This window comes from Microtus pennsylvanicus, chromosome 21, assembly GCF_037038515.1.
Source record: "Microtus pennsylvanicus isolate mMicPen1 chromosome 21, mMicPen1.hap1, whole genome shotgun sequence".
NCBI lineage: Eukaryota > Metazoa > Chordata > Mammalia > Rodentia > Cricetidae > Microtus > Microtus pennsylvanicus.
Window position 1 is genome coordinate 1,161,951 of NC_134599.1, and position 27,193 is coordinate 1,189,143.

General features: G+C 43.9%; 9 non-coding genes across 9 annotated transcripts; 2 read left to right on the forward strand and 7 right to left on the reverse strand.

Moving 5' to 3' along the window:
- Nucleotides 1-4,759: 4,759 nt before the first annotated feature.
- On the reverse strand, nucleotides 4,760-4,831 carry Trnac-gca (transfer RNA cysteine (anticodon GCA)). Its single transcript has one exon. It is a non-coding gene; the product is annotated as a tRNA-Cys (tRNA).
- An 886-nt stretch (nucleotides 4,832-5,717) lies between these two features.
- On the reverse strand, nucleotides 5,718-5,789 carry Trnac-gca (transfer RNA cysteine (anticodon GCA)). The gene has a single exon. It is a non-coding gene; the product is annotated as a tRNA-Cys (tRNA).
- Nucleotides 5,790-6,818: 1,029 nt separating this feature from the next.
- On the reverse strand, nucleotides 6,819-6,890 carry Trnac-gca (transfer RNA cysteine (anticodon GCA)). The gene has a single exon. It is a non-coding gene; the product is annotated as a tRNA-Cys (tRNA).
- Nucleotides 6,891-12,030: 5,140 nt separating this feature from the next.
- Trnac-gca (transfer RNA cysteine (anticodon GCA)) lies at nucleotides 12,031-12,102 on the reverse strand. The gene has a single exon. It is a non-coding gene; the product is annotated as a tRNA-Cys (tRNA).
- A 7,167-nt stretch (nucleotides 12,103-19,269) lies between these two features.
- On the reverse strand, nucleotides 19,270-19,341 carry Trnac-gca (transfer RNA cysteine (anticodon GCA)). The gene has a single exon. It is a non-coding gene; the product is annotated as a tRNA-Cys (tRNA).
- Nucleotides 19,342-20,190: 849 nt separating this feature from the next.
- On the reverse strand, nucleotides 20,191-20,262 carry Trnac-gca (transfer RNA cysteine (anticodon GCA)). The gene has a single exon. It is a non-coding gene; the product is annotated as a tRNA-Cys (tRNA).
- A 3,671-nt stretch (nucleotides 20,263-23,933) lies between these two features.
- Trnac-gca (transfer RNA cysteine (anticodon GCA)) lies at nucleotides 23,934-24,005 on the forward strand. Its single transcript has one exon. It is a non-coding gene; the product is annotated as a tRNA-Cys (tRNA).
- A 906-nt stretch (nucleotides 24,006-24,911) lies between these two features.
- Nucleotides 24,912-24,983, forward strand: Trnac-gca (transfer RNA cysteine (anticodon GCA)). The gene has a single exon. It is a non-coding gene; the product is annotated as a tRNA-Cys (tRNA).
- A 1,503-nt stretch (nucleotides 24,984-26,486) lies between these two features.
- On the reverse strand, nucleotides 26,487-26,558 carry Trnac-gca (transfer RNA cysteine (anticodon GCA)). Its single transcript has one exon. It is a non-coding gene; the product is annotated as a tRNA-Cys (tRNA).
- Nucleotides 26,559-27,193: the final 635 nt, after the last annotated feature.

Below are 27,193 nucleotides of genomic sequence, written 5' to 3' on the forward strand. Positions count from 1 at the left end.
AAGTGCCAAGAATAAGAATTTAGAGTGTTCAACCCTAAATGGTCTATCTATCTCAGCCCCCCACCCCCAAGGCTCAGGGAGCGTTATGGAAGAAGAGGCAGGAATAATGTAGGAGCGGAGAATGGGGAACTGTGAAATGTTCCCTGGGCACGACAAGGTCATGGCACTTATGAACTTATAGAAACTGTGGGTACCTGCATAAGGTCAAGTCAGTCAGAATCCAACATGGCTTAAGAAAGGGCTTGTGAGGACCACCCCTATCTGAGGAGCTATTGACAGCTGATGGAAACTGTGGAAGGGAGGAGTCACTTTACTCTGGTGGTGTGGACCCAGGTAGGTTGCCTGTTCTCTAGTAGATGGCCCCATGCTTATTTGCACCCAGGGAGCACTAATCAGATTCTATTAGTGACTATAAAATCAAAGAAGAGGGCATGAAGTTGGGAAGGGACATGTTGGTGGTGAACTAAAGGGAGTTGGAAGGGAGTAGATATGATCAAACAAAATACATTGTAAGCATGTATAGAATTTTCAAAGAATAAATAAAATAGTTTTATGCAAACAAGAAGGCATATATATTTACAGTGAAACTATAGGAAGAGTGGTTTAAAGGCAGGACATTGCTGCTCACAGGTTTCCAGATATAAAACTGAAGACTCATTGGCAAGATTTCCTACAGCAGAGAAAACCAATGTGGTGTTCTGCTGGCAAAGGACTGCCTCTGGAAGTTAGTGAACTGGACTCAGAAAATTCTGGTTCTAGGAGGGCCCAGCTGCCACTCAAGTTACAGTAGAACTTGATATCATCCATGGTTCTAGATTTTTGGGCATGAAGAAGGCAAGAGTTATAGGATCATGGAAGCTTGCACCCATAAGGAAAGGAAAGAGTTTTTAAGGTCAGCCTTTGAGACTAGACGATATATAGCATGGTCAAATCTCTGAAGGCATTCTCTGAGAAGCTGAGCCGTGAAGCTCTGAAGATGAAGCCTAAGCTGCAACAGAGATACTAGGATATTAGAGTTGCCAGGAACATTGGATGTCTGTCAGGGAAGCCTGCAGGCACTGAGCAGAGCTGGCCCAATAGAGGCCATGCATGCTATAAAAAATAAGGTTATGGTTGGAAAGAGGAACCTATTGCAGCACTGATATTGCCACCATGTGCCCTAGATGCTAGATATGGGCTGTGGCATCTACCATCAGTCCTGTGGAGTTTAGAGCTTGCTGTCTCCCTCACTTTCGAAATGACCGTGTTTACTTTGTGACATTGTGATTAGAAACGTGCTAATTTCTTTTCTCATTATACAGAGACTCACAGCTGTGAGACTGCATCTGCACTTGGACTCTCGAATGATATTAGAATCATTTAGACTTTAGAGAGTCTTGATCTTGGAAAAGGCACTTTGCATTATACAATGATCCTGGATCCTGAGGCAAGAGTTGAATGTTATGGTTGGGATTTCAATTGTCCTTCATGGGCTCATGATTTGAATACTTGGTTCCCAGCTCATGGTACTGTTTTTTTAGGACCTTTTGGGTATGGGGTCTAGTTGGCAGAAACAGGCCTTTGAAGTTTATACCTGTTCTGGCTCTTGCCTTGCTGTTCATTTCCTGCTCCATCCTGCTGTGAGGGGCCTGTCATGTGCTCCTGTCTCCATGAACTTTGCCATGCCTTTCCCACCATGAAGAACTGAACCCCCTGAATCCATGAGACCACATAAGTATTCCCTCCCTTAAGCTAGTTTAGTCAGATAAAATGGTCACAGCGACACAAAAGGAACTGATACAGGATCGAAATGATGCCAAAGCAACAGACAATACCTTAAATCTGTTTGCCAGGGTGACTCACACCAGCTCAATAGACCATGACAGCTCCTGAACATGCTCAACCATATACTAGGGGCAGGGGATGGAAGCAGCTCCGACAGCAGGGTTACCAGGCAAAGCAGCGGTCCCAGGTGGCGTATCACTCAAAGAATAGGATATACTGGCAAAAGAAGGAGTTTGTTTAGTTGGTTCATTACCAAACTGTTCAGAGATGTCACAGTCTCTTCATCTGTCAGAGAACCCATGAACCCCCAAGGACAGTAAAGAACATCATCCCAAAGTAGCCAATGTTGTCCCTCAAACCCCTCTGGAGGGGGTGAGACAGAAAATGTAGAAACAGCGTTTTCTTATGGGGTGTTCTGAGGTTCCCCAAAGCACTGGATCTCTACAAATTTCGTGAGGTGCTAGATCTCTAGTCATCCCAACATGCTGTAGGCATCTCCCCTCAGCACAGAGCTGTCAGGTAAGTGGATGGAGGAGGCTTTGGGGAATCTAATGGGAACACCTATAGAGCATGGCTGGATATTATGATGGCGTTTGTTTGAAGTTTAGATCCTTCAGCCATCAAAGAACACAGCCTTTGACATCTTTCAAATGTGGGGACTAAAGAGTCAGTACTGTTGATTTGATGAGTAAGTTATAGTCAACAGTCTGTCCCCTGGCTTCCCGCCCCCAGAGTCTAGAGAGTCTCTCTCCATTATGCTAGGAAATCCCTCACATCTTAGCTATGTTTGAATTGACCACCTGTGGATCCAGATGTGTCTCACTCCACTGAACAAAGGATTTTTAATTGTCCCCGCTGTGACATTTTAAGCGTGAGGGTAATTGTGTATAGCCTAATGCTGATTAGACTTATTTAAATTTACACTCTTCTAACTTCAAACAGTTTGTAAAAGTCCCCTCTACACATGCTCTCTCTAATTCACTGATGTCAATTAGCTTGCTAAAATGGTTTCAGAACATCTGCCACTCACAGACGTTGGAGCAGAATGCAGTTGGAGGCAGCTGGAGCACTGAGGTCTCTGACTGAGGTCTCCAAGTGTGAGGCAATTTCCTACTGAAAAGCAAGTCCCCAGCGCACCTGGCTGGCCTTCAGACCGAAGGGGCTATTTTGGCTGATAGGGCAATAATACAGAGCTGTGGGTTTGGGTAAGACTTGAGCCGTCCCAATGCTCTCATAAATCCACATGGCCATCTCTGAAGTTCCACATTCTTAATCATTGCCTTTTTGTCAGCAAGGAAAGTGAAACGATGAAAGCTATAGATGTTCTCAGTACAGACATCTGTGGAAACACAGAAGTAGCCATTGACAGGACTATGAGTTCTTGGCATAATATGGAAGACTGATGACCTAGACCACGAAGCAGGCAGGACTCAAGGAAGGCAGGTGTCAGCAAGCCACTGGGCTGCTCACTCAATACTGCCTCAGTCTTTGGCCCTTGTTATTACTGAGCTCTGCCTCTTTTGGAACGACTCCTCTGCATCACCCAGGTTTAATTAGGAGCACACGGTGGGAAGAACTTAAGACGATTGCATTAGGTAACTTATGTGGCCCTCTCGGAGAGGCCACCATACAACTGTGTCGTCCGTCAAAGCATGTTTTGTTTGTGATGTATATTTTAATCGGTAGACTTTGAGTAGATCCTACTACTCTCCATAGGTGGGTGGGTCTCCCGCACCAGCAGGTAGATGCCTTAGGAGGAAAGACCTAGGGAAGGATGAGGTCAGCCTGCTGGCTGGAGATGACCCCATCTTCCTGTCACCTCCTGCTTTGCAAACATGAGACTTGTTCCCTCTACAGCTGTGTGAGTCACTTCTTAAAATCCCAGGTGGTGGCAGTGGTGGTGTGTAATCCCAGCACTCTGGAGAGAGAGGCAGGTGGATCTCTGTGAGTTCAAGGCCAGCCTGGTCTACAGAGCTAGTTCCAAAGACAGCCAGGGTTACACAGAGAATCCCTGTCTCAAACTGCCTGCCAAAATCCTCACTGCACAAATACACACACACTCACATTCATGCCCTATCAGTTCTGTTTGCTCTGGACAGCCATGGCTAACAAGCTCACACAGCAATTCGCCACCACTGTCTTCTGTAACCAGATGCAGAATCCTGTCTCCACCTAGACTGAGCCAGTGAGGAAATGGCCCCTGGTCCAGTGGTTATAACTCAGACTGCAGGAGTGACCACCCCACTCACCTCCATCACAGGAGTCTCCACCCCACTCACCTCCATCACAGGAGTCTCCACCCCACTCACCTCCATCACAGGAGTGACCACCCCACTCACCTCCATCACAGGCAGTTATTTAACCCTACTCACCTCCATTTTAACTTTTTAAACCATAGTATATTAGTTACTTTTCTCATTGCTTTGGTCAAATATCTGAAAAATTTACTTAAGGAAGGACAGGTTTATTTCAGGTTGCAGTTTGCAAGAAAACGCTTCATTGTAGCATGGTGGCAGGAGCCTGAGGCATCGGGCCACACTGCACCTGCAGTTGGGAAGCAGAGAATGAGACATGCTGATGCTCAGCTTGCTTTCTCCAGCACCCCAACCCAGGGTATGGTGTCACCTACAGTTGCCAATAGCTTAACTTAGACAGCCCCTCACAGGTTTGTTAGGCTAATTGTGGTTAGTTTCCATGAGTATGCCACGAGGCTTGCCTCCTAAGAGATCCTAGATTCTGTCTAGTTGACAGTCAATATTCACCACTGCAGATAGTTTGATTAAAAACAAACAAACAAACAAACACTCAAGTTGCCAAAATGGCTCAGTGGTAAAGACAGTTGCTGTCAAGGCTGAGTTTGATCCCCAGGACCCAAATGGTGAAAGGACAAGACCAATTCTCAAAAGCTGCCATAGCAGACACTGCTGTATAGTAATGAAGAAGGAATTAAAACTTAGGTATCTATATTTAAAAAGGTCAAAAACAAGGTATGAGTAGGGGGCACCTGGATTTGAACCAGGGACCTCTTGATCTGCAGTCAAATGCTCTACCCCTGAGCTATACCCCCTGTTATTAATATACAACTTAATTAATACCTTTCACTTCCAGAGTTACACCCACATAAAGAAACTAAGGAAACACAGAAGCCCCTGATACAGGAGCCTGGCTGCTGCAGGATCAGCCTTTGCTCTCCTTTTCAGCGGTGTCAATAATTCAGTAATCTCAGGCTAATGGAAACAGAGAGTCATTGGCAGGAAGGTGAGTAGTTCATGCACAAAGGGAGGCATGGTGTCACAGCTTCATGAAGCATGAAGGAAGCCAGGGACCAGAACTTTAGCCAGTTTGGTTATAGAGTCAATGAAGTTGCACCATGAACATTGGCTGCTATATAGTCTGAGCTTTATCCTCTGGGATGATCTGAAGCCACCCATCATCTGTGCAACTTCCTGACACTCATGACCTTACTTGAGGACATGCCATTGGCCAAGGCGTTACCTGTTATACTAAATAATGTCATGATCAACTTGATGAGGCTGTCAAGACCAGAAGTCTGGCCAAATACATATATTGGTTATATATGTATTTGGGGGATGTGACCATATTTTTGTAGACTTTGAGAAAATCCCATTGCTCTCAATAAGGTATATTAGTGGGCTTTGTAGCTGTTGAAGTCTTAAGAGAAAAAAATACCACTCATGTCTCTAAAGAAGAGGAAATGTCACCTTCTATGGACTGTGGGGTGCCCAGATAAAAATGTTCTCTTATCCCTGTCTTTGTCTCCCTTCACCCTTCTGCCTTATTCTCTCTGGACAGCCTTGATTAAACACACATATCCAGACCAGTGTATCTTATCTGCCACTGTTGTCTTCTCTCACCAAATTCCCATGCAGAATTCAATGTGGATAAAAAAAAAAAGCAGGACTAGAAACAGTCTATTCATTGAAAAAAAGTCAAGGGGGCACCCGGATTTGAACCGGGGACCTCTTGATCTGCAGTCAAATGCTCTACCCCTGAGCTATGCCCCCACCTGTTTTATACATATCTAATAAATATTCTAAAACTGCATGGCCACTCCCTGGCTGTTGACATCTGACATGTACACTTGCCAGTGCTCTGCCATAATTTCCTTCCTCCTATGAGGCCCAGCCTTGACTAGTCTAGAAATCTGCCCTACCCAGGGCCCTCCAGCCTCCTCCCCGGGTCCTGTGGGGCATCTCAGTTTGGAAAATTGAGTCCACCTCTCTCCTTCCCTTCTAATATCTTCTTTCACATCACTCAAAGCTTACACCACCCTCGACCTCGCTCTCAACTGCTGCCCACTCACGTAGAACTCGTTTTCTGCCCTTTACTCTCTGCCTTTCTCATTTCCGAGTCCCAGGTTTGGAAGGGAGATACTTTACTGGAGAGTTCATGACCTGTCAGTTCAGCCCTGCTGTGAGAACAGGCTTTATAACACCCAGAGCTCGGCACCAGGATGCAGTCAAGTCGAGTCAGGGCTCTCTTTCATGGGGACACTTCTGGCATGATACACAGTGAGAACTATCCTCCAAAGGGGCCTTGCCCACTGGGATAGTGATTACGGGAAGGAGGCCATGGAGGTCAACCCAACAATGAATCATGATATGCAAGAGTCATTCAGGAAAACAACTGTGTTTTATTCTTTGGGCAATAACTTACTTGATTATTTCAACTAGCTAGGAAATGTACCTTCCAATATAAATAATATACACTCTTTGAATCTCTCCAATGTGTGTCATACGACTGAAGAATTCACGTAAGCTGTTGACTTCGCATGTTGGATATCATACCCAGCACATGTAATTTGAGTCAGGGGAACCTGGCTGGGTAGAGGGCTAGGTTGTTGCCTACCCTATTGTGGGGCTAAAAGCAGTCATTTCTTCACAGAGGGCCACCACTGATGGTTCTTAAAATGTGGACAGGTTTCACAGGCTTGAGACAGTATAAGAATGGAAAACCACATTCTGTTGTATAGTAAGGAAGAAATTAAAATTCAGTATCTATATAAAAAAGGTTAAAAAAAACTAGGTATGAGTAGGGGGCACCTGGATTTGAACCAGGGACCTCTTGATCTGCAGTCAAATGCTCTACCCCTGAGCTATACCCCCTGTTATTAATGTACAGCTTAATTAATATCCTTCACTTCCAGAGTTACACCCACATCACTCGTACCTTATGCATCATCACTTTGAAACTCCTAGGCTAAAGTCAGAGGAAATACATCACTCTCCTGAATAAAAAGTCATAGGCTTCCTTCCTTAAAAACCCTCCAGCCTATGTTCTCCCAGGCTTCAGTCTCCAGTGTTGGACAGTCCTGGAGAGGCACCAACACTGGCTAAGATGATTCTCAGGGTCAAGCTTTGAGTTCATCAGGGTGTGACCTACAAACAGGAACTGGGGTGTTTCTCCTCTCAGATGTGATGACAAAGCCAGGCCTTACTCTCATTTAGTTAACACAGACAGAAAACGATGAAGAATAAACCCCTCCAATAAATAGTTGGAAGTAGACTTTGGAATCCCCAAACTGTTAAAGGACCAATAGTCACAAAGATCTAGGCCCAGGAACTATTACAAGGCTAACCCATGTGCCCCGAGTGGGTGGTGGACAAAGCCCTATTCCATCTGAGAAAGTGTGTGTACATAGGGGTGTCTGTATAACATAGCTTTTCTCCTCTGTTAGATTCTTAGCCCGTTCTTGCATCAGTTTATAGGCTCTTACTAACTGTACTTTAGAATAAATAAATCATGGTGTGTGTTACATCTGATTGGATGTCTTCCATCTATTTTATAATCACATCATTTTCTCATTAATCTGGTATATTAGTTTGCATTTCTTTACAAGGAGATATTGAAACTAGAATTTGACAGCAAGTAATTTCGCTTTGCAGAAAAATCTAGGAAACACAGGTAGAGGATTGTTAAGTTATGCCAGGAAAGGAAGAAAGTCAAATATATGTGGGAGATGAAGCATTCATCTATCATACGTATCTAGGGCTTTATTCCAAGTCTGAACCATACAGGATGCCTCAGGTCACCCTCCTTCAAAGAAAGCTGGTATGTTCAGCTACAACCTTCCAGCAGTATTTGCCAAGGCTGTTCATGGGACAGAGTGTTGTTTCCTTGATGTTTTTAGCATGTTGAATGTTCTGCAACATGAACATACTTCAGTCGTTAAGTGCTAAAGTTAGCATTTGGCCTGCACGCCCAGAAATGTGCTCAGGACCTGTGTAGACCAGAGTCATTTGCTATAAAGTATGGGGTAGCACAGTACGAATGCAGAGCTTTCTAAGGTGAACCGACCTTGCACTCCTCAAATAATGTTAGCCTTGTTAATACCTGTTACTCTTTTTTTAATACAATGCTGAATTTTTTTATTAAAATTTTTGGTTATGGTTTAGAAAATACAGGTTTAATAAGTAAGACTGGCCTGTTGTCTTGTTTTTCTTATACTCTTTGATGGTTTTCACAGTATCCTTAATGAGACTTATAAATGAGTTGAGGTAAGTCTCCCTCCTTTTTAAAAATTTCCTGTAATTGTTTGTCTATGTTCTTTCTGAAACTTTTGGTATACATAACACAATCTTACGCTGTGGGGGTTTTGTTTATTTATTTTAGTGATAGTAATATTTTTATTTCGGTTTTTCAAGACAGGGTTTCTCTGTAGCCTTGGAGTCTGTCCTGGAACTAGCTCTTGTAGACCAGGCTGGCCTCGAACTCACAGAGATCCGCCTGCCTCTGCCTCCAGAGTGCTAGGATTAAAGGCGTGCGCCACCATTGCTCAGACACGATGGTAGCATTTTAATGACATGTACTTTTAATGTCCTCATTAGTTATCCAAAATTTTTATTTCTTTTGATTTAAAAAGTAATACAAGTACCATATCCTGGGTGATGTGAGATTCCCCTCTCTATTCTGTGAATATGTTTTATTACCATTGGTTAATAAAGAATCTGCTTTGGCCTATGGCAGGGCAGAATACAGCAAGGTGGGAAATCCAAGCAGAGATAGAGGAGGAAAGAAGGCAGAGTCAGAGAGACACCATGTAAACGCGGAAGGAGAAAGACACTAGAAATTTATTGGGAAACCACAGCCTTGTGATGATACACAGATTAATAGAAATGGGTTCATTTAAGATATAGGAGCTAGCTAGGAATATGCCTGAGTCGTTGGCTAAAAAGTGTTGTAATTTATATAGTTTTTGTGTAATTATTCAGGTCGGGGTGACTGGGAAACGAAAATGAGGTCTCCATTTATACCTGGGTTTTTATTTTTTATTTTTTTGGATAGTTCCAAACCACTCTCTGTCATATGTCCTAAGAAATCTCAAATGAATGATCCACCTTGATGCTCCTGTGCAACTGGTGCCGAACTGCCTGGGGCTCCCAAAACAAAGTCTGAACTCCAATCTATCTCTTAGAAAGATACCTCTCCAACTAATCATTAAACTCTGACCCTTATATGCATCATATCCCCCCACACCCCTTTGAGTTCTAGAAAGCTCTCTATATACTATTCCTTTTTTCCCACTGTTTGTCAGGTGGAAATTTCCTATATGCTGTCTACACTCTCATCTTTAAAAAATGTCTTTTATTCTTTGATAATTACATACATATAAACATACATATAAACAATGTATCTTGATCATATATATCCCATCTCCCCCTCCTACTCCCTGTAGGAGCCCCAACACACCCTTCTCCCTGCTCCATGTTCTCTCATTTCCTCTGTTAATAACCTGCTGAGTCCTATTGGTACTGCCTGTTGACTTGTCTTTCTGACTTGATCTTGTACAGGTGCCATAGCTGTAGTGAGTTCATGGTACAACGGCCATGTCTTGTTCAGAAGACAGAATGACAGCTCTCCTCCCCATTCTTCAGCTCTTACATTGTTTTCTGCTCATCCTCTGAGGTGAGCTTTGGAGAGAGAAGTTCATTGGGAGCCAGATGTACCCAAGGCTTTGTCAGATGCCCGATAAAAAGGGGGACCCTCGTTCCGGGTCCTTGCGTAGGGGCAGACTTGGTAAGGTCTACTCTGGGGCTGGAGCCAGAGCCTCGAAGGAATTAAGGTTTCAGCTCCTAGGAACCCAGATTTCCCCCTTTAAGGGCGGTGGTTATCAGTCCTCAGGCAGTTGTGTCTAAGGTATCCTGTGTCCTCTTTGCCAACATTGTTTGATTTAGCTTTCTGCTGACCTTGGCCCAATTTTCCTCTGAAAACAGTATACGAGATATCGTGCTTCTTAATAAACTTGCTTGGCATAAAACATCGTTTGTGCAAGACCTATTGACCCCAACTATCTATCTTCTTCATCTTCTCCTTCCCTGGTTCTCCCACTTAGGGTCCTGTCGCTAAAGAATGACCTGCTGGTTTCAGTCAGGAGTTGATGCAGATGTCCAATTTAAGTCTGAATACTCAACAGTCACATATACTTAGCACTTTGGCCAGGTATGAGTCTGCATTAACTTCTGAACACTAAAGAGAGAAGCTTTTCCTGCCAAGGCTGAGGGGAAGAAGCATTAATCTAGCAGTATAAACATATTTAAAGGACAGTTTGACAACATTTCATTTATCAAAACAATAGTAGTAGATTCCTGCCTAGGACCTGTGACCTCCCAAGCCCTGGGCTTTTGTCCAGGTTTGCAGTACCAGGCTGGAACTCCTTCCTGTGGAGCAGGCCTCAATCAAAACCTTAAAACCAATCCAAAGCATTTTGATACACCCATAGACTCATGCCAAGTGGGCACACCTTGCATGGTAGGTCAATACTGGGGCATGTAGGGTTCCTCGCAGGGACACTGTCAATATTTGTTCTCCTCCAGCAGCTGTGTGGCTCCTTCCAGAACTAGGAAAACCAGCCTCCAGAGAGAAAGTTCTCAGATAAGTTCCTGCTTGTTACTCTATTTCCTATGACAAAAATGTGCCCTGCCTTCAGCAATAGGGTCGCAACTCTAGTTCAGCACACTCTCATCTCTGACTCCACTAACCCTTGCCATCTCCGCCGGCTGTGACTGAGTCCAGCACGGTCAGCCCTGCCCTGTGCTGCTACTCTCCTCCCATCACATCTTGTAGGATTTTGTGTTTGCACACATCATTCTCACTAGACCAGAGTCCACCAAAATAGGACAAGGATGAAGTGTCATGGCCACGTCTCCTTAGTCTCTGGAGCCACCCACTCCCAGACACGGGTTGTTAATTGAGGGGGCTGAGTACTGACACCTAGTGACTCCACGGCTCTCTGGATTTTATTTCAGGTTACACTCAGAGATGAGGGAGAGAGCTGGCAGGGCTTCAGTATCTGACGGCTTCAGGCAGGGCCTCTTGAGGGTGAGGTTGAAGAGAAGCATGTGACAGAAACAGAGAGATTGACATCCAGTCTACCAGGGTTGCCTGTACCCAATGGATCAGCCTGCTTCCTGATGAGGGGGAAGCTGCAGTGTGGTTTTACACGTAAAAAACTAATTAGAAAGAAAAACCCATTTATTGGCTGGCTATCGGGGTAGGTAATAGCTCAGATCTAAGGATCAGATGCAGACGGTGTTCTCTGGTTCACGCCTCCACATGCTCTGCTCAGTCGAAAATTTCTTTATTAAACTGTAGTTCAGTGTCACAAATTCTGTGCCCAGGGAAGCGGGCAAATGGGGATGGAGATCACAAACTTTGTGCAACTAGTATGGGCTCCTGCCCTGGCTCTTGACTGTTAGGGGAACCCATAGTACCAGGCTGGCTTCTGAGGTACCCTAATAATCTCTTTCCTGGGTCTGGAGAGCTGCTCCAGTCTGGCTTGCCTGCCTTTCCACAGGCAAACACACTAAGGACGCAGGAGTCAGCTGGTTCTGAGCTTATTATTAATATATAGCCACAGCCCTTCCTGTCAAATGGACTCCCAGATGGAAACTGTGTATTTAGGACACACCTCATCTCACAGTGCCCAACTGAAGCAGAGTAAAGCTGATCTCTCTGTGGTCAGAAAACAGGACAGAAGTGAGGAGTGGAGTGGGAAGTGCAAGCAGGGAGATGCATGGAGGTGGGAAAGACACGGCAGTGAGCACGTACGGTGCTCAGGTGAGGGCCTGGGAGCCTTGGGGAACTCTAGTGGGCTATGGAGCTAAGCTACACACACCCTGAGTTATGAGGCTCAGAGGGGGAGGATTTGTGATTATTTGAGAAAACTCCCAACTAGTAAAGACCTCCTAGCTTCACGAGAATTCTCCAAGGTAAATGTGGTAAGTTAAGTGCCAAAATATTTAAGCAAGGGGGCACCTGGATTTGAACCAGGGACCTCTTGATCTGCAGTCAAATGCTCTACCCCTGAGCTATACCCCCACCTGCTTATTAATGTCTCACAGGCACTCAGAACCTGCATGGCCACTCCCTGACTGTTAATATCACAGGTGCACTTGCCAGTGCCCTGCCATCATCTGCCTCCTCCTAGGAGGCCCAGCCCTGAGCTGCCTCTGCACATGACTGCCCTGTCCTCATGAATGACCAGCATCCTCCTGCCTTAGATCCTAGCTGAGCCAGGGACAGTAAATTCAGGAGGCCTGCTGCTACAGCCTTCTTCAACCCAACCAAAGGAGCCACATGCAAACATACTGACTGCTTGGCTGATTGGAGGTGAGTGGGATATGGGAATGGACAAAAGGGAAAGTTCTCTGTCCACTGGGAACTCTTTGGTCAGACTCTCGGGAAGGACCCGGGGTCTGATGTGTCTCTAGCAAGCTCTGTGGACAATTCTGACTGACACACTATTTGATGTTATTCCTCCCCCCCCCCGAGCCTTTCCATACTGTAGATATAAAAGAAAAAGACAATGGTTACGTAAAGAACAAATAAAGCACTCCTGCTTAATAACTGAGTCAAAGCAGAGTCTGGGGAAATGACAAAGGGCTCTGGAGCCATGGGCACTAAAGCATGACACAGGACAGTGGACACATGATCAGCAGGTGACAGAGTCTTGGAGCAGGGCTTAACTGACAAAACTTCCAAAGTTTTACCCTTGTACCTGTGTAGACTCCCGTAGCACAGGTCACCTGCACTGCCCCGCCCAGGGATGTACTGTACAGGGTGACTTCTCATCTCCAGTGCCCTCGGGGACCTGAACCACTGCCTTCAGACAGGACTCTATCAGGCTTGACCTATCTCAGGAGCCCAGCACCCATGCATGCCCAGCACACTGTAGTCTTTGCTGCTCAGCAATGTGCACTCTCGGTAGAAGAATCCCCGTGCAGGGCTGGAGTCCTGCCCTCCCTCCCTCCTGTGGTTTTGCCTCCAGGTTCCCCACCATTGTTGTTCTCTCTCCACCTCATTCGGGCCCTCAGCAGAAGCCTGTACTGGGAATCATTTCTGTGCTTTTCATTCTATGCTCTCCTGACTTATCGGGTTTTTTTTTTGTCCTATATTTTAAAGAAAATCTCAAAATCAGAGAGATTTTTGGCCCCATGCTTGCCCCAAACCATCAGCTCAGCATCTGCAGGGACCAGGTACAGAGACTCAGAGCTCAGCCCTCAGACTGCACTGAAGTGGGGTCAGGTATCTCTCCCATGTGGACCTTTCCTTTGCTCCATCACAATGAGGCTAGAAGACCACCCAAATGCCAAGATCTAAGAGAAGACCACAGCTAGAGGATGCAGTGTGTGGAGACAGAACAGGGGAGGATCAGGGAGTCTAAAGCACCCTTTAGTGATTGGCATAAGATGATCAGGGAATTCCCTAGCACCAGGTTTTCCCCTTACCCCAGAGTCGCTCTCTATATCAAGATCTCTCTTTCACTGTTCTCCCACATCATCCCTCCCACCTCAGCCATCCCATTCCCTCATGTTTTCATCTCCCATCCCCTCCCCTTTACCATCTGCCTCCCCCAGTTTATCCAGGAGAGTTTATCTAATTCCCCTTCCGAGGACGATCCATGCATCCCTCTTAGGGTCTTCCTTGTTACCTAGCTTCTTTGAAGCTGAGGATTATAGTCTGGTTATCCTTTGCTTTACATCTAATATCCATGTACGAGTGAGTACATACCAGGTTTGTATTTCTGAGTCTGGGTTACCTCACACAAGTTTTTTTTTATTTCTAGTTCCATCTATTTGCCTGCAAATTTTACATCATTGATTTTTTTGTTACCTACTTTAATTTTTTTCCTTTTTTAAATTGATTTTTATTGAGCTCTGCATTTTTCTCTGCTCCCTTCCCTGCCTCTCCCCTCCCCCCTTATACTCTCCCTCAAGGTCCCCATGCTCCCAATCTACTAGGACATCTTGTCTTTTTCTACTTCCCATGTAGATTAGATCTATGTACGTCTCTCTTAGGGTCCTCATTGTTGTCTAAGTTCTCTGGGATTGTGGTTTGCAGGCTGGTTTTCTTTGCTTTATGTTTAAAAAACCACCTATGAGTGAGTACATGATTATTTTTCTGTGTCTGTGTTACCTCACTCAAAATAATGTTGTCTAGCTCCATCCATTTTCCTGCAAAATTCAAGCTGTCGTTATTTTTCTGCTGTGTGGTACTCCATTGTGTAAATGTGCCACATTTCCCTTATCCATTCTTCAGTCAAGGGGCATTTAGGTTGTTTCCAGGTTCTTGCTATGACAAACAAATCTTCTATGAACATGATTGAGCACATGTCCTTGTGGCATGACTGAGCATCCTTTGGTATACCAAAGTGCTATTTCTGGGTCTTGAGGAAGGTTGTTTCCTAATTTTCTGAGAAATCGCCACACTGACATCCAAAGGGGCTGTACCAGCTTGCGTTCCCACCAGCAATGCAGAAGTGTTCCCTTTACCCCACAACCTCTCCAGCATAAGTTGTCATCAGTGTTTATGATATTGGCCATTCTTACAGGTATAAGATGGAACCTCAAAGTTGTTTTGATTTGCATTTCTCTGATGACTAAGGATGTTGAACATTTCCTTAAGTATCTTTCAGCCATTTTAGATTCCTCTGTTAAGAGTTCTCTGTTTAAGTCTGTACTCCATTTTTTTTATTGGATTTTATGTTATTTTGGTGACCATTTTCTTGAGTTCTTTGTGTATTTTGGAGATCAGACCTCTGTCTGAAGTGGGGTTAGTGAAGATTTTTCCCATTCTGTAAGCTGTCATTTTGTCTTGTTGACCGTGTCCTTTTGTTTTACAGAAGCTTTTCAGTTTCAGGAGGTCCCATTTATTAATTGTTTCTCTCAGTGTCTGTGCTGCTGGGGTTATATTTAGGAAGTGGTCTCCTGTGCCAATGCGTTCAAGTGTATTTCCCACTTTCTCATCTATAAAGTTCAGTGTGGCTGGCTTAATGTTGAGGTCTTTGATCCATTTGGACTTAAGTTTTGTGCATGGTGATAGATATAGGTCTATTTTCATTCTTCTACATGTTGATATCCAGTTATGCCAGCACCACTTGTTAAATACGCTTTCTTTTTTTCATTTGATATTTTTTGCATCTTTGTCAAAAATCAGGTATTAGAAGATGTGTGGCAAATTGAATCCAAGAACACATCAGAACCATCATCCACTGTGATCAAGATGTGTGGATTGATATCTGGGTCTTCTATTCAGTTCCATTGGTCCCCCTGTCTGTTCTTATGCCAATACCAAGCTGTCTGCAGTACTGTAGCTCTGTAGTAGAGTTTAAAGTCAGGGATTGTGATGCCTCCAGAAGTTCTTTTATTGTACAGGATTGTTTTGGCTATCCTGGGTATTCTGCTTTTCCATATGAAGTTGAGTACCGTTCTTTCAAGGTCTTTGAACAATTTTGCTGGGATTTTGATGGGCATTGCATTGAATCTGTAGATTGCTTTTGGTAAAATTGCCATTTTTTACTATGTTAATTCTGCCTACTCAAGAGCATGGGAGAAATTTCCACTTTCTGCTGTCTTCTTCAGTTTCTTTCTTCAAAGATTTGAAGTTCTTGTCAACAAGTCTTCCACTTGTTTGGTTAGAGTTACTCTGAGATATCTTATGTTATTTGCGGCTATTGTGAAGGGTGTTGATTCTCTGATTTCTTCCCCAGCCCATTTATCATCTGTGTACAGAAGGGCTACTGATTTTTTTTTTGAGTTAATCTTGTATCCTGCTACATTACTGAAAGCGTTTATGAGTTCCTTGGTTGAATTTTTGGGATCGCTTATGTAAACTATCATATTATCGGCAAACAGTGAGAGTTTGACTTCTTCTTTTCTAATTTGTATCCCTTTGATCTCCTTTTGGTGTCTTATTGCTCTAGCTAGGACCTCAGGAACTATATTGAATAGATTTGAAGAGAGTGGACAACCTTGTCTTGTTCCTGATTTCAGTAGAATCACTGGGAGTTTCTCTCCATTTAGTTTGATGTTGGATGTTGGCTTGCTGTATATTGCCTTTATTATGTTTAGGTATGTTCCTTGTATCCCTGCTCTCTCCAAGACCTTTATCATGAAGGGATGTTGTATTTTGTCAAAAGATTTTTTGGCATCTAATGAGATGATCATGTGGTTTTTGTTTTTCAGTTTGTTTATATGGTGGATTACGTTGACTGATTGTCTTATATTGAAACATCTCTGTGTCTCTGGGATGAAGCTGACTTGATCACAATGGATGATGGTTTTGATGTGTTCTTGGATTCGATTTGCCAGTATTTTATTTAGTATTTTTACATCAATGTTCATGAGTGATATTGGTCTGTAATTCTCTTTCTTAGTAATGTCTTTGTGTGGTTTGGGTATCAGGGTAATTGTAGCCTCATAAAGAGTTTGGTAGTGTTCCTTCTGTTTCTATTGTGTGGAATAATTTGAGGAGTATTGGTATTAGTTCTTCTTTGAAAGTCTTGTAGAATTCTGAACTGAAACCATCTGGTCCTGGGCTTTTTTTTGGTTGGGAGACTTTTGATGACTGTTTCTATTTCTTCAGCAGTTATAGGTCTGTTTAATTTGCTTATCTGGTCTTGATTTAATTTTGGTAAGTGATATTTATCCAGAAAATTGTCCATTTCCTTTAAGTTTTCCAATTTTGTGGAGTACAGGTTTTTGAAATATGACCTGATGATTCTCTGTATTTCCTCCATGTCTATTGTTATGTCCCCATTTTGATTTCTGATTTTGTTAATTTGGATATTCTCTCTCTGCCTTTTGGTTAGTTTGGATAAAGTTTTGTCTATTTTGTTGATTTTCTCGAAGAACTCTTTGTCTCATTGATTCTTTGTTTTCTTTTTTCTACTTTGTAGATTTCAGCTCTCAATTTGATTATTTCCTGCCATCTAGTTCTCTTAGGTGAGTTTGCTTCATTTAGTTTTAGAGTTTTCAAATGTTCTGTTAATTCACTAGTGTGAGATTTTTTTTTCAGCTTCTTTATTTAGGTGTTTAGTGCTATGAGCTTTCCTCTTAACACTGCTTTCATTGTGATCCATAAATTTGGGTATGTTGTGTGGTCATTTTCATTGAATCTTGGGAAGTCTTTAATTTCTCCCTTTATTTCTTCCTTGACCCATTGATGATTCAGATGAGTATTGTTTAATTTCCATGTGTTTGTGGGTTTTCTGGAATTAGTATTGCTGTTGACTTCTAGTTTTAAACCATGGTGATCTGATAAGGTACATTGGGTTATTCCAATATTTGTTGAGGTTTGTTTTGTTACTGAGTATGTGGTCAATTTTTAAAAAGGTTCCATGAGGAGCTGAGAAGAAGGTATATTCTTTTATATTTGGATGGGATACTCTATAGATGTTTGTTAAGTCCATTTGAGTCATAACATCTGTTCTCTTATTTGAGTCATAACATTAGTTCTCTTATTTCTCTGTTCATTTTTTGTCTGACTGACCTGTCCTTTGTTGAGAGTGGAGTGTTGAAGTCTCCCACTATTAGTGTATGTGGTTTAATGTATGATTTAAGCTTTAGAAGTGTTTTTTTGACATATGAGGGTGTCCTTGTATTTGGGGCATAGATGCTCAGTACTGAAATTTCCTCTTGATGAATTTTTTCCTGTGACTAATATGAAATGGCCTTCTTTGTCTCTTCTGACTGATTTTAGGTTGAAGTCTATTTTGTTAGATATTAGGATAGCTACACCCACTCGTTTCGTAGGTCCGTTTGATTGGTGTATTTTCCCCAACCCTTTACTCTAAGATGATGTCTGTAATGACATTGATTTTTAAAGTTGAGTAATCCTCCATTGTGTAAATTTACCATATTTTCTCTATTCATTCTTCAGTTTAGGGCCATCTAGGTTGTTTCCAGGTTCTGGCTATTATGAATGATGCTGCTAAGAAAGAACATAGTTGAGCAAGTGTCCTTGTGGTATGACTGAGTATCCTTTGGGTATATGTCCATGAGTGGTATCGTTAGGTTTCGAGGTAGATTTATTTCTAATTTTCTGAGAAACTGACATATTGATTTCCAAAGTGTCTGGACAAGTTTTCACTCCAACCAGCAGTGGAGGAGTGTTTCCCCTTACTCCACATCCTCTGCAACTTTAGATGTCCTCAGTATTTTTTATCTTAGCCATTCTGATAGATGTAAGATGGTATCTCATTGTCATTTTGATTTTCCTGATGATTAAGGATGTTGAACAATCTCTTAAATATCTTTTGGTCATTTGAGATTCTTCTGCTGAGAATTCTGTTTAGATCTGTACACCATATTTAAAATGGGTTATTTTGTATTTTGGTGTCTAGTTTCTTGAGTTATTTATATATTTTTGAGATGCCCTCTGTCAGATGTGGGGTTAGTGAAGATCATTACCCATTCTGTAGGTTGTCATTTTGTTTTATTTATCAGCTTTAGAGCCTCCATGGGACCAAACTAGGCCCTCCATAAGGTGGTGAAGCTTCGAACATCTGAGAGGCCCCTGGCAGTAGGACCAGGAGCTATCTCTGGCGCATGAGTTAACTTGTTGGAGTCCATTCCCTATGGTGGGATGCCATTATGCAGCAGGGAGAGGCTTGGTCCTGCCCCAGCCTGATGTGCTAGATATTGATGACTCCCCATGGAGCCCGACCCATTGGGAGGAATGGATAGCGGGTAGGCTGGGGGGAAGGGAAGGGAGGAGAACTGTGCTTGGAATGTAAAATGCAATTAAAATTAAAAAATAAGGTATCAGGGCAATCACAGGATGCTTCTTCTTGGGAAAGTATTCATGCAAATTTAATCTCATAAATATACTTCCAGTGTATTTTTCATCCATAGAACAAGATTTCCCCACAGTAGTAAAAACCATTACACCAAAACCAGGCTCAGAAGCCTCATTGGTGGATTCCTTCAAATATGTAAGCAAATAACAAGAACAGAAGACCACGCACTGTGGAGTCAGCATAACCTTAATATTCCATCTTCTAGAATGTGTGTGTATATGTGTGTGTCCAAATGAGCTATTTTTAGATAAATGTATATAAAATGCATTTATCACATTCTTGTACTGGATCTGATAGATGATGATAGAACTCTGCCCTAACTGGGTGAATCCCAAGACATATGAGACAGGAGAGAAAGTAGGTCTATTCTGTGAATGTGGTCACTTTGTTTACTAAATCAAATAGAAAGGGGGCACCTGGATTTGAACCAGGGACCTCTTGATCTGCAGTCAAATGCTCTACCCCTGAGCTATACCCCCACTGGTACTAGTGTACATTTCATCTGTGTGGTAATAAATTCTGACTATGAAGTTAAATTACAGATCTTCTCAGACCTACTTCCCAGAAGCAGCCAGACCTGACTGGTGAGATGCCTTCCTCAGCTCTGCAGCTTTCCAGACCCATCCTTGATGAGCATCATCAGCCAAGGAAATTAAAGGAGCAGTCTGCAGACCTGAGCCCATTTCACCCTGCTGTCCTGGGTCAGCTCCTCAGCTGCCAACTGCCTTCCACCTGGGTCTCCATCACCCTCTCCTCCTTCCCTGAAGACAGAGTGGGCTGTCACAGGGTCATACTGTCATTGGTAGCCACAACACTGCAGGGTCCCTCTCTCCCTGGTACAGCAGCTGAGTCAGGTTTTACCCTTTGATGATGAAGCAAGAGAGCAGGGGGCTCTGGAAGGGGAAGAAGCTCACATGGGTAATGTCCACACTCCACAAAATACCTGATTCTAGGCTGTGTCTCCTTAGCACTGAGCACATGTTCACCAGACAGCCATGAAAAGAGATAATTTATGGTTTCCTTTCTGGTCCTTGGATACCAGCTGTCTGTATGGATGCTGAACCTGGAAATTTCAAAAGAATTCTCCACCATCGTCCTTGCCTTCTCTTTAAGAACCCAACATAACCAGAGAAACCAGATACATGTAGGAAAAGAGCTGACATAATAAGAATGGGAGGGACATTGAGCTTGTAGGGAGAGATGGGAGGCAGCACTCATCTTCATGAAGGGCTGAGCAGCTCTGCTGAGTACCATAAACAGAATGAATGGAAAAAACACAGGACTGAGCGCACACGATAACTCCATGAATAAAAACATAGACTTATGGTAGGGGGCACCCGGATTTGAACCGGGGACCTCTTGATCTGCAGTCAAATGCTCTACCCCTGAGCTATGCCCCCTCCATGTCAGAGATGTTTTATAAGTGCCTTAACCTTCATAGTCACACCCAAAATTATACTTTTTACTTGGCAAGACCAGCACTGCTGCCTCCACAAACTCATCTCAGACAGGTCCCTCTCCTGTCCCTGGTATCTTCAACTTTGTCCCATGTTGTAATGTCAGCACCGTCCCATACACATCTGAGCCTATGAGAGCAGCACAGCTGGAGACAGGTGGACATAAGCTACTACAAAGGACTTCAGATTTACATGTCTGATTTCTTCAGTTATATACAAGCCCTCAGAGTGTAGAGACCCTGCCTAACTTCTCTGGGGAACCATTTGGTACCTGCACGTAAAGACATCTCTTCAGCCCATGTTTGATCTGTGTGTTAGCCCTGAGGGTGGCTCCTGGGGAGATGGTGAAGATGTCTCTTCAGGCCTGAGTGGTTGTCCAGGAGACCCGACAGCAGAGCAGGAGGACAGAGGGTCAGGGGATGCTGAAGCTGTGGACCCTACCTGTCCTTCAGATCTGTCACCACTACACAAACTCACTGCCATGAGTTTCAATTAACCGATATGGCATAATTAAATTGTTTTGAATATTCAATAATTTTTTTAAATTATTTTTTTTTAAAAACATGCATTACCCTGAGTCCTCCTCTTACTGCTCCTGTCTCCCAAAGGGAGCCGTTCCCCAAAGGCTTAGCCATCTCTCCTCTGCCTGTGCACTCACGTAAACTACACACAGCATGGATGTCCTATTTAGTCAGGGCAGACATCAGTAACTGACTGACTTGTAGATGAAGATTATAATTTCCATGCCTTCTTCCATTCTCAGTATCCTATTCCATTCCCGATTCAAGTTTTAGTTGGATGAGCTTCTCTGTTTTTATCATGATAATCTGTTAACACTGTGTGGTTGAAGTGCATCAGTCTAAACAGGACAAAGACATGTGGTAGAACTTTTGATTGTTCTGAAGTTGGTCACAACGTTATGTTTAAACTGTTTCATTTCCTTTAAAACATTTCTTCCACAAGCCTTGAGTTCTCTATGAAATACTTTTCAGAATAATTTTCCATGCATGGAAATGTTTCTACTGTCTAGTGAATATTTCTCCCTTCTGTTTTCCAGGAGTGACTTCGCTCCTGCTCCTTTTGTTCCAGCTGCCCCCAAATCTGCTGCATGGTCAGTGTCCTGCGACGACCTTCACCTTCACCATGACTCTTCTGTTCCACCACCTCTTCTGTGTGCGAGTCTCTCTTTTCCAGATGCCAACCTCTTCAATGTTTAACAAAATGACATTCCTTTGTGGCCATGAACTCCTGTGAGAGTTGAATAAAAGGAAAATGTCTAGCGTTTGTATGACTGATAAGACCTATAATTCTTCCACACACTATGCTGATAGTCAGGACACTTACCTTAAATATTTTTTCATAAATAACGTGGTAGTTTGAATGATAACAAATTCATAGGCTCATATATTTGAACGTTGGGTCCCTACTTGGTGAACTGTTTAGGAAGGATTAGGAGGTGTGACCTCGTTAGAGGAGATGCATCTCTGGGAGGGGCTTTGTGGTCTCAGAATCCCATATCAGACCCAGTTCTACTCTCTGACCCCTGCTTGTGGATCAGATGTAAACTGTTAGTTATTGCTCCAGTGTCATACCTGCCCACCTGCCACCATGCTTCCCACCATGATCATCATGGACTAACCTCAGATATTGTAAGCAATTTCCCATTAAATACTTTCTTTATAAGTTGCCTTGATCATGGTGTGTCTTCACAGCAATAGGACAGTATATTAACTGTTTATGTAACAGTATAGTAACACAGAATAGTAAGTGAGAACTTGATTATCAGGGCCTGGGTATTGCTTTGACAGGCCTGCCCATGCTGCTTGTTGGAAGAATAAGAAAGAAGTTGGGGTTTTGGATTAGAAAGGCAATTGAGTACTGTAAGTTTGCCTTATTGGGTCATATCATTAGGAACGTGGAAAACAGTAGTGCTCACAGCAATGTGATTGTGGAGTTCTAGTTCCAAAGAGGAAGGGTGAGAGAGCTGGCCCCGATGGCATGGACATGGGTGAGATGGCCCTGACGCTTGCCGGAGCAAAGGAGCTGGCAAAGCTGTCCCCTCTCCTCATTGATGCACCTTGTGAGAGTGCTGGCCCTGCCCCTTATCAGAGGCGAGATGGTGTAGACTCAGGAGAGCTGGTCTTACCCCTTGTCTACTGGTATTGAGAACACTGGCCTTAGTGGTGATGTGCAGGAGAGGAAGGGGCACTGGAGAGCTGGCCCAGATGACATTTGAGTAGGAAAGCTGGCCCCACCCCACGCCAGCTAACACATACACACAGGAGAGCTGGCCTCTCCCCTCCCCTCCACAGAGCAGGAGAGTCAGCCTGATGGCAGGGGAGCAAGAACCAGTCTCAGCCCTCACAGGTAGCGTTACTGCTGTGGGAAAGATTGTCACATCCCTCGACTGGGCAGAGGTGCAGGAGAGCTGGCCCTGATTGCATGGGGGTAGGAAAGCTGCAACCATCTCTTGCCCAGGTGGTATGGGATTGCTGGCCCCAGAGGCTTGGGCATGGGAGAGTGGGAGAGCTGGGATGCGGACCAATTCAACTACCATCCAGGCCCAGATCCAAGGCTTTGAGTTGGCTCACACCAACATCTTCCCAGCCACATGAGGGCCCTGCAGGTCCATAGCTACCGAATCCCAACAACTCAGAGCAACAGCAGAGTATCTGAGTTTCTATGAGGGTCCAGTATTGATGCTGTAGCAGAAGCCAGAAGCCATGAACTAGCCTCATTACTTATTGCAAAGAACATTTGCAAGTAAAAATGTTTGAACTGTTTTGGCAAAAGAATATATACTGTGCAACATACCACAACTTCCAATGGCACAATGACAAATAAATAGGAGATGGAGATTAGAGAAAGACAAAGGAGCAGAATGGTACATACACAGAAAGCTGTGCTTGAAGAGGAAGCAGGTTGTTGACTAAAGGGGTCGACTTGATGGCTTGTTTGTTTTGTTTTGACTTCCGCTTCTTTCTTTTCTATTTTTAATTTATTTTTATTTACTTTTGGGGTGGATTCTACATGGTTGGAGGGCAAATATGGAAGAAACAGCAAATGTGTGGGATTTGGTGTGAATGCCCCAAAGATTAAATGAAAAAAAAATATTTTGAAAGAATATTTTCACTGATTCTTAGAGAACTTCATAGAATGCATTTTGATCATATTTGCTTTGAACTATTTCTTTTAACTCCTCTTCACAGATCCAACCCACCTTCCATCCCCAGGACTGTGTCCTTCAATCTGTGCTATCGCATGCTTCTGAGAGGGAAGCCATCCATATTATTGACTTACCACAAGACATACCCAAACAGAAAACTGTTTTCTCTCCCTCATAAGCCATCAATTGCTTAAGATCCAACCCTTTGCACTTGGCTCTTACAGGTGGGAGAGTGGTTGAGCTGAATGCAGGCTTCCATGCATTAGTGCTTCCGTCACAGCTGTGAACCAGGATAGGAGGGCGCTGGCATGAGGAGGTGGCAGACAGGTGTGCAGCTGGCTGAGGGCTGGGCCTCACAGGAGGAAGCAGATATCAGAGTACTAGCAAGTACACGTCAGGGAGTGGCCATACAGGTTCAGAGATGTTTATTAGATAAACATAAGCAGATGGGGGCATAGCTCAGGGGTAGAGCATTTGACTGCAGATCAAGAGGTCCCCGGTTCAAATCCGGGTGCCCCCTTCCTAGGTGTCTCTTTTAGATACAAGAAACAAAATCTGATATCGGTTAACACAGAGGCAACTGATATACTGTGTTCCCCTGTGCTCTGTGTTCTGCTCAGGACTGGACCCTGTTCTCTCCCCTGAGAGGAGCTAGTACAGGACTCACTGTGAACCCATCCAGGTCACACTCATGTTGTGGCACAGGCTGACCTCCAATGCACTGGGAAGGCTCCATCAGTGCAGGATTTCAGAGGAGTTCTATGAAGTTGAAGAGCAGATTCTTCCTCTGGTAACTTTCCAGAGTCAAGCCCTTGGGATAACCCTCCTGAGCCCCCAGAAAGGGGGATCCTTACGTGATGTCCCCCCACAACCTGTGCTTTGATTCCTGATACTTCTGAAGAAATACTAGGATCCATATATTTGTCTCCTACTTAGACTAATACTCTGAGGAAAAGGAAAATGACTGACCTTGCTTTGTGTCCTCAACATGACTGATAGTGACCACAACATAGGAAACTCCATGGTGTCTGCTGAGTGAATAAACGATGCTGTGACATAAAGGGCCCCCTCCTCAGATCGTGGAAGACAAGTTCTCTCTGAGCAAAAGGTTTGGACCATTGGAAACCCAGAACATCAGCTCTTGTCTTGGCCACTTCAAGAAAGTTAAGTGTGAACTTAAGGAAAACACCAGTTAAGAGTCCTTTTTTGAGTGAAAGCTGATGTCTTTAGGACGCCTGAGAGAGGGGGCATTGATATGGGTTGACTGAGGTTAGAGAGGAGAAGATAGAGGCAGACAGAAATAGAAAAATATTGCCACGTCAAGATCATTATCAGGAACCAGTAAATCGTGAACATACAGGAAACCTGGGTGTGGTGCCAAGGTGGAAGAGGTACTAATAAGAGAGAGGTTGCCTTCCCTATAAGTGGGGGTATAGCTCAGGGGTAGAGCGTTTGACTGCAGATCAAGAGGTCCCTGGTTCAAATCCAGGTGCCCCCTTCCTTAAACATTATTTTAGTAGTTAACCTACCACATTCGCCTTGGGGAGGACCTCAGAGAAGCTAGGATGTCTCCATTAGAACCTCCCTCTCTGGGATCCAAAATTAAGAGTAATTTCATGTCTCAGGTGAGGATGACTTAGTCTCTTGACAGAACTCTCACTCAAGGAACCAAACACTCATGACTCTAAATCTACCCACTTCCCCCATTAGCACAACAATCATAAACTGAAAATGATGGGAGGAAAAAAGTATAAGAAAATTTACCATAAAGGAAGATATGTACTTCATCAGACTTTTCATGTACTGTGCATAATTGAGAAAACGCAAACTCAGTAGCAAATGTCAAAGAAATCTAAGTCCAAAGGGAAGATCTTAAAAACCAAGGATACAAGGAGCAGGCGATAAACACAGGACTGAAATCATCATGCTAGGTAACCTTTCAACAGCAGTTCTTGGCACTAGAAGGCAATAAGAAACACATTTGGGGGCTTCAGGATACCTCTGACCAACAACTCAAATGGAAGTGTCTCATGCCTGGGACAAATCGCCTTCCTAATCAGAGAGCACTGTTCTTGCATCCCTTCGGCAGAGGGCGTTCGTGGCTTAGTGACTAAAATGCTGCAGCCAACCTCTGCCGACGTCCTGCACCTCCAGGTAGTGTCTGTCCAGGCCAGCACAGCCTCAGATTCTGACCTCCCGCCACCCACCATAGCCTGTCAGCACATCCTTCAATTCAGAACGCAGTTCTTCACCTGATGGGCAGCTCTGGACCACACTGAGACCATTGCTCAGTGAGAGTGGACACAAAGATTTGTTCAAGCCACATTTCTGCTGCTCTGATAAAATGCTGAGGCAAGAGGCAAGTGAGGGAAGAAAGGGTTTGTGTTAGCTCACAATTTCAGGATACAGTTCCTTATTTCAGCGAGGTCAAGGCAGCAGGAACTTGACGCACTTAGTCACATCACATCTACCCTCAACAGCAGAGAGAAATGAATGCACGCATGCTCGTTAGTGCTGAGCTCACTCTGCACTCACACTGGCCAGGATCCCTGCCTAGGGAACAGTGCTGTGTCCTCATGCATCAATTGACTTAACCATCAATCAATCCCCTACTGACAGGAACACAGGCCAACCTGATCTACACACTGTATCCTTCGTGGAGAATTTATTTCCAAGGTGATTCTACAATGTGTCAAACTGACAATCAAAACTCACTATCCCAGTGAGGATGAGAGAAAGAATCCAGATGGGGAGAACACGAAAGTAGAGAGGACTCAGCATAGGTCAGAGGTCAGCTGTGTGTGTTATACTAATGTACTTTGGGGGTTCCAGCCTTTGGGTTCATGGGTGATTATAGTGTGGCTAAGAATGGAACCCACAGAAGTAAATGGGCATAGAAGCTCTGATCCTAGAAACCTCAGCTAATGGAGACTTTCTAATCTCATGGGCATCCTGACTTAGATGAATGCAGTAAGTCAGTAACCAGATTCCAACATAAATAAGGGGGCACCTGGATTTGAACCAGGGACCTCTTGATCTGCAGTCAAATGCTCTACCCCTGAGCTATACCCCCACTGGTGCCAGTGTGCCCAGTCAATTAATTTCATCTGTGTGGTGATAAATTCTGACTATAAAGTTAAATTACAGATCTTCTCAGACCTACTTCCCAGAAGCAGCCAGACCTGACTGGTGAGATGCCTTCCTCAGCTCTACAGCTTTTCAGGCCCGTCCTTGATGAGCATCATCAGCCAAGGAAATTAGAGGAGCAGTCTGCAGACCTGAGCCCATTTCACCCTGCTGTCCTGGGTCAGCTCCTCAGCTGCCAACTGCCTTCCACCTGGGTCTCCATCACCCTCTCCTCCTTCCCTGAAGACAAAATTGATTCTCACTCAGAAGTTCTTAGTGCCATACTGTCATTGGTAGCCACAACACTGCAGAATCCCTCTCTCCCTGCTACAGCAGCTGAGTCAGGTTTTACTCTTTGAGGATTAAGCAAGAGAGCAGTGGGCTCTGGAAGGCACCGAAGCTCACATGGGTAATATCCAGCCTCCACAGACAGTCTGATTCCTGAATTTGTTTTTTTGCAGATTTATATGTTTGCGTGTTTTGAGACTGCCAATGGAATCAAACCTTCGTTTGGAAGACCGAGTCTACACTAAGCTGGCCAGAGTGGACCCTCGAGTTTTCTGGCCAACTGAGAGGAAGCTG